At 43.2% G+C, this 7,372-nt stretch overlaps 1 protein-coding gene across 6 annotated transcripts in view; it reads right to left on the reverse strand.

Annotated features, from left to right (window-relative positions):
* The window catches only part of LOC310800918 (PDZ domain-containing protein 2-like), a 59,676-nt gene extending 59,251 nt beyond the window's left edge, over positions 1–425 (reverse strand). For all 6 annotated transcript variants that reach the window (XM_083664803.1, XM_083664802.1, XM_083664800.1 and 3 more), the window contains exon 1: positions 325–425. The gene's annotated coding sequence lies outside the window, so the exon portion shown is untranslated. The remainder of the gene's footprint in view (positions 1–324) is intronic.
* Between the last annotated feature and the right edge of the window lie 6,947 nt (positions 426–7,372).

Raw genomic sequence — 7,372 nt, forward strand, 5'->3', positions numbered from 1 at the left:
ATAGTTTGACAGTTATTGAGAGTTGATTTTAGTTAATGAGTTATTCATTTGAGTTAGTGTGGACCAGTGATGTCACTGGTCCACACTTTAACACTCAATAACTGTCAAATTAAATGACAGACTTCAAAACCGTTTACAGTTTTCTGATATACTACTGATGTTCTAATGATACAAAGCTGGTTGAAAATGGGCGGAGTGTTCCTTTAAGCCGACTCAAATATGAATGTGGTGCAATTTGTTTTCACTTACAACTCAACACAGAGAGGTCTGATGATAACATGTCCCAGACACATCAGTTGAGTGGGGATTTGTGTCCACGCTTACCTGGATGATGCTGTGCATGTGGGCGGACCTCCAGCAGCATGACCAGAGCCCAGCACACATTCTTCCTCACCTCAGAGTCCTCATCTGCTGCCAGCGCAAACAGACTCTGGGAGGGGAGATCAGCGTGAGACACAAGACAGAGGAAGGAAGGAGGAGACAGGAGATCAGCGTGAGACACAAGACAGAGGAAGGAAGGAGGAGACAGGAGATCAGCGTGAGACACAAGACAGAGGAAGGAAGGAGGAGACAGGAGATCAGCGTGAGACACAAGACAGAGGAAGGAAGGAGGAGACATGAGAATCAGGCAGTGTCAAAGTGAGGGAATAAGACAGACATGCTCTGTTACGCCTAACCACACAAAATATTAACGTGGTTATGTCTCCCCTCTGAACTTGAGCGCACAGCTGATAGGTATGTGGTTTGTTTACATGGCGTAACACTGTGCGCCTTTACGCACAGCAGGTCTGATCCACGTTCACTCATACAGTGGACTAAATTATCACCTGCCAAACAGAGTATGGTAGCGCTTCACAGATGACACACATGTGCAGTTGGCGACTGCACATGTGTCGGAGGATGCATGTGCTCATCTACAACTCTCCCAAGATGGGCAGAGAAGGTGAAGCAACAACGGGGACAGCAGAGGGAAAGAAATCTGAAAAAATAAAATAGGCTGATTGGTCCAGTATGATGCGAGATCGACTGAAAATAAGCAGTACAGCTGATGACAGTCTGCTTTGCTTTTCTCATTGTTGAACACTACTCTTGTCACTCAGTCTACTTTGTGAAATCAGAAATCTGGATCAGAAATGTTAGGAACTTCAGGTATCATTGTAAATCAATGAGCTGGGTGTTTCATCACTTCCAGATGAGAGCGAGAAAGTTTACAGAAGGAAAACTTAAATCTGACATGAGTGAAATATGAAAACTCACCTCTATGAAGGTGTCAATGTTGTCCATCAGGGCCTGGGCTCTGCTAATGATGAAGTGGTTCACACAGGCTATGCGTGGGACCTGCAGGGAGAGAGGAGATCGACCCAAACAGTAACCACAAGTCAACTGGTGAGAAGGATTACAGTGGTAGACGGATCAATAAGCGTGCCTTACCGCAAGCTGTGTATTGACGCGCGGCGGCATTAAAACTAATTGAGGTGTAGTTGCACCGTTGACCACCAGGTGTCATCTGTGAGCATCCTTGAGATCAAGTGTTGAATGTGACACAATAGGGCGCGCCGGGAAGAAAACAAAAGGTAATTACGGCAGCTAAATAGGCCCCAATATAGCGTTAAAATAAAATAAAAATGTAGGCTATCATGCAAAAAGTAGCCTGTAATGTTAATTTAATTTCGGACCGTCTGAATATGTTTTATTTATAGAGAGCGAGGCGAACCAACAGCAAGCAGAGAAAGAGAAATGGAGATCTGAGAGTTTCTTCATTGCCCAACCGTGACAGCAGCGAGAAAAAGGGAGCTGGATATATCATTTTTCAAAATGATTTACATGGACTGCGGGCGCTATTAGAAAAGGGTGATGGATTTGTCTTGTCAGCTGACATTTGGACAAATAGGAGAGGGCACAGCTTCCTGGGCATCGTGGCCAGTTTCATTGACGGGACGTTCAAGGGGCACACCGTTCTGTTAGGCTGTGATCACATACAGGGTCCCCATACCGCTGATCGCATTTACCAAAAGTATGAAAGAATTGGAACGTGCAACGACGTGTTTATTCGTGTCATATGCGGGGCAGGTGTTGAAACTGAAAGTAAGACTAGCGCCATATCAGAGAGAGGGAAGGAGGGGATGGTGTATGTCTGGACATGTCTGGATGCATGCAGGGGCAGGTGTTGAAGCGAGTCATCCTGGAGCAGATGCCCCAGAAATATGACAATGATTCAACCCAGAGGATTATGCGGAAAGCAACTCTTCTGGACCCAAGATACCGGGCGGAAAACATGGATCCCACCGAAGTGATACCCAAGCTGAGCTGGTAGCAGAGATTGTGGCAGCAGTCGGCCCCGCTGCACGCGTGAGAGTGGAGGGTGAAGAAGACGAGTCAGGTGCTGGTGGAAAGATAACCAGGCACGGCTTCCACTCATGGCCGGCTTGGCAGGGAAATATTTGTGTATTTGTGCCACCAGTGTACCATCCGAGCGTGTGTTCAGCACAGCAGGGATTGTTGCAATGCCACTCCGAAGCAAATTATTGCCCGAAAAGGTAAAGCTGTTGGTATTCTTGGCCAGAAACCTGTAATGGTAAAACGAAGCAAAAAGGCTAATGGCTAAAGGCCTATAGCCTTTAACCAAGCCCAAAATGTTTAATTTCGAATTCCTTTAAGTTTATAAGATCGTGTGGTGGGCTTGTGTTGTTTAAATCCCTGAAGTTCGTTAATACAAGCTTAATTCATTTAAGATAATTGCATAATTCGTTTTGTATTTATTTTACACAGCAATATCTACTGGTTAATTTTACCAGGCTAATTTATTTTAATTTTTGTGTGTGAAATGATGAAGGTTTTCCCAATGTCCCACTGTGTTTTTGCAAATAAAGTGTTGTACGGAAACAAGCTTGTTTCTTTTATTTCTGTTTATTATAGTAACATTTTTATTTGTCTTATATGGCTATTATTAGGAGGGGGGGGGGGGTTGATTAAATTTTATGAAGTCGTTGCGGTGCTGTTTGGCTGCCCGGCCTGGCACTGCTGCGAATGCGCATTCACAAACATGTCATGTCACGGAGTCAGGCGCGACATAAACTGCAGGCTAGTAGGCTGCTCAGTTAAAAACAACAATAAATATGCTGGTCGGTTACTTATTTTATTTAGCCTTCTATATTTTAGAAGCATATTTTTATGTTTACATTTTCTCAGTTTCTGGGATAGTCGGACAAGTGAACATGAAGGAAGAGTAGAGACTTATGGAACCCTGACTGAAGACGTTTGTTTATTCATGTAGCCTAATTAAAAACATTTTCAATGATAGCCTGAGGTGTCTGACTGCTGAATGTAGCCTATTAAAGGCCTTTGGCCTAACTGCAAAGTGCAAACTCAGCAAGCAACAATAAATTAAACAAATAGCCTATAGCAGCATTATTGGGCACCTAAGTAAATACATGCACTGTCTGGCATGCCTAGAATGTCTCTAGAACGTGAAATTAAATAACTTGAAAACTAATAAATGAAGAATCACTTGTAAAAAAATTTTTTAATAAAGTGGCTGGCTGCTCGGTTCTGCCCGTTTTCGTTTAGCATTTATTTGCGTCGGGACTTCACTGCATTGAACTGCTCCGCTGCATGTGCAAAGTTGAAGGCCTCCAAACCCTTTCCACAACTTGCGATCTGCATCAGCCTTGTGACTTCTGCAGGGACACTGACTGGAATTGGGGGAGGGGGATGGAGGGTGGAATGTTTCACCCCTATTAGACCCTACCTGTCTATTGTCTCATGTGGCCAACCTATTGAAATGTAAATAAAGGAACGGGGGCAGTCCCGATGAGAATAGGCCTACAGTAGCCTATATTACAATAGGCTATATATAAAATCTGTGGCTTTCAAGGCTGGTGTGAAAGAGCCTACATAACCAGAGTAGGCCTATATTGTTTGATAAAAATATGTTTTCAGACAATGGGCACGGCGCGCGCGCGCGCACACATACACACACACACACACACACACACACACACACACACACTGCTCCCCTAGGAGAACCGCAGGCTCTGCGCACGCTGTGCCTGCTGAGCGACATGACGGGCGGCCAGCGTGGCCGAGAACCAGATGACAAATAAATAAAGTAGCTACTCTCACCTCTTGATTAAGGTGTAGGCTATGGGAGTTATTTATTTTATTTATAATAATACAGATATTTATAATAAAACATATATTATAGTTTTTATGGTAGCCTAGCCTATAGCCTATTATTATTATTATTATTATTATGGATGGCCCTCTGCAGCTGTACTAAATACGAATAAAGCAAGGCCATAAAAATTAGTTCGTATAGTCTAGAGGGAACAAATAAAAGGAGCTGAATTGCCGTGGAGTGCGCAGTAGTTTTAATGCGGTTGATCAGACTTCTCTCTATTATAGGCTATTGCTTTAAGGGATGCAGCCGCGCGCCGGTCAAGCCACTGCTGTTATTTCCAAATACACACACAAAGGATACTGTTGGCAGAGTACATGAAACATTCCACCCCCCATCGCAAGTGATTTTATTCTGCATGTAGAATATTCAGCAGGAATGCACAAATGTCACACAAAGGAATAATAATAATAATAATTATGACGTGATAAGATCATTCATTTTAGCACCGCGTGCTCCGCTCTCTTCAATGAGGAAATGGAAATCCAGACCTTGTAGAAAAGTGTCGATTTTCGGGGTTAGGGTTTGAAAGTAATTCTCTCTCTTTTCAGAGGCACACAATTACTCACATAAGACCCTACATTTAATAGTTAATTTAATAGTTAGTTTGTGGATTTGGTTTCCAGGGACTTTAATCATCAAGGGGAGACAAAACACGATTGATTTCGTAGGCTGAGAGCGAGAGCCTCCCTGCTTGCTGCATATACTGTACTGTAGGTAGTTGTGCACTGCCGCCCCCTAGTGTCCCACTTTGATACCACATACTAACGGCAAACAGAATTAACGCCGCGTTGCGGTAAAAGACGCTTATTGATCCGTCTACCACTGTAGAAATCAAATCAGAGGGTGTGGGTTTTAAAAAGGGAATATCGCCCAGTTTAAGATTTCATATACAACAATGCTGCCAAGTTGGCACAGCCCTCAACCTCATTGTGATGTGCTAAAAAATATTTCAAAATCAAAGCATTTGGGATTTTTGTGCAAAATCTGGATACCACTGTAGCACTCTACTGAGGTCACAACATTCACATATTTGTGACTGTATAAAATCTCAATGGGTTTTAAGGTGTGGGTTGAATTCCAATTCAGTAAACAGTAGCTTAGAACATGCAGTTCATAAAAAGAATGCATTGGAGTCCATGTCTAGGAGAAGATTTAAATAAAATAAAAAATATGAGTATGTGTGTAATTACATAGGTTAGCCTCCACAGATATTTTTACCTATTTTTCCAACAAGTCAATGTCAATAGGACCGAAAACACATCCCATGTAGTTTCTTTCATGTTGTAGTGTGAGGGTGGAAATGTCTCATTGAAACCTGGAGGAGTGGATTCCACTGGCAGAGTTGGTGGAGCTCACAAAATATTGATCATAGGAGTCAGCAATGAATACTTAAACTGAGCGGTATGTAAGTGTGAGGGGTAAAGTGAGAGACGGAGTATCTGGATCAGACAGTATGAATACAAACACCTTCACTGACAGTCACATGATGTTGTGTGCATCACGCCCAGATGCTAAGTAAAGAGGACTGAAGGGAACGAGCACGAGGGGAGAAGATACCCGTTCATATCTGATTACAGTTCCCTGCTGTACCTGATGTTTGGGCTGCAGTGCTTGAAGAACTGGAGGAACTTGGGGATCATGATGTTGAGGGGTCTGTTCAGAGCGTCGCTGTCCAGCAGCTCCGACCAGTCCTCGCAGATCTTCTGCAGTGCTCCAAACGAACCCTGAGACACGGACACACACAGATAGGCTGTCAAATCAAACACAAAACATAGAGGGAGACAAAGGAGAGAGCGAGAGTGGATCAGAAAGTCATCATGGGAACAAATGCCTCCTTGTGTGTGTGTGTGTGTGTGTGTGTGTGTGTGTGTGTGTGTGTGTGTGTGTGTGTGTGTGTGTGTGTGCGCGCACGCATGTGTGCGTGGTGTGTGCCCTTATGACATCACTTTTGACATCATCACTGATTACATCACATCATTAGCTAATTAGCCTAATTTAAAAAAATGAGGCTCCATCAGGTCACCCGCACGGGTGCCCTTTACACACCCTGAAGGTTTCAGCCCGATCGCACGTAAAACGACATAGCTGTGGCCAAACACAGAACTTGAAACAAACAAAGTCAGATTTCTTTGCTTGGCTGAATATGATTTGATAAAACTATGGGGGTAAAATGGTGTCAGATCAGCTGTAAATGGACAAATTATGATTCACAAATAGATAGTACAATCTGTAAACACATAACACGATCCACAAATGTGAAACCCAACTCACAAATATATTTAAAATCCACAAACACACACACCATGATCCACAAATGTGAAACACAACTCACAAATATATTTAAAATTCACAAACACACACATCATGATCCACAAATAGAATTCAGTGACTTGTATTTCAAAACCAGAATTTCTGTTTGTAGATTGTTTCGCATTTGTTTTCAGAGTTTTGACACTATTGTACCGCTGTTTTATGGTGTAATTTTCTACAAATGCACTCTTCACAATTTGCAAACAAACACAGTCTAACTTGTATTTTCAAACCACTGTTTCCAGACACACATACAAATCATGTGCAATGCACAGTGTTCAAGTCTCAAATCTGTTTGCACATCAGTGTGTGCGTGTGTGGATCGCTATGCTAGGTCTTCAATTGTTGAATTGGTGTTTGCACATCACAGCCTGTGTGTGGAATGCATTGCATTTGTGTACAAATCGTTTTGACACTCTTGTTGCACAGATAAAATCCACAAATGTAATCAGCCAATGAGGGGGATCGCTTGCAATGGGATGTCCCGCCTCCTCCATAACCCCTCCAAAATAAGAGCACCGGGCTTTTGCCTGTCTGTCTGGCCGGCCGCTACCTCAGGCAGGAGATATGAAGTGAAGAGAAAGATGATGGTGCCTGCAGACTGCAGAGACTGGGTGTTATGTTAGTGCTTGGAATGACCACTAACACATGCATTCAACAGGGAACGTCCAGTGTATTTAGTGCTTGTTTACACTCTTCTTCGTTTCTGATCTCCCACTCTACACTCTACTCCTTTACTAGCAGCGCCCTCTAGCGTCAGCAGGCTGTAACCAACATATATCCGATTCTGAACACAGCACTGGGACGAATGGAGGTCATGGTGAAGGATATAATGGGATGTGTGGGAGACTGTGAGCAGTGGAGGGAAAGAAACTGATGGTC

This window comes from Poromitra crassiceps (assembly GCF_964638095.1).
Source record: "Poromitra crassiceps genome assembly, contig: HAP1_SCAFFOLD_132, whole genome shotgun sequence".
NCBI lineage: Eukaryota > Metazoa > Chordata > Actinopteri > Beryciformes > Melamphaidae > Poromitra > Poromitra crassiceps.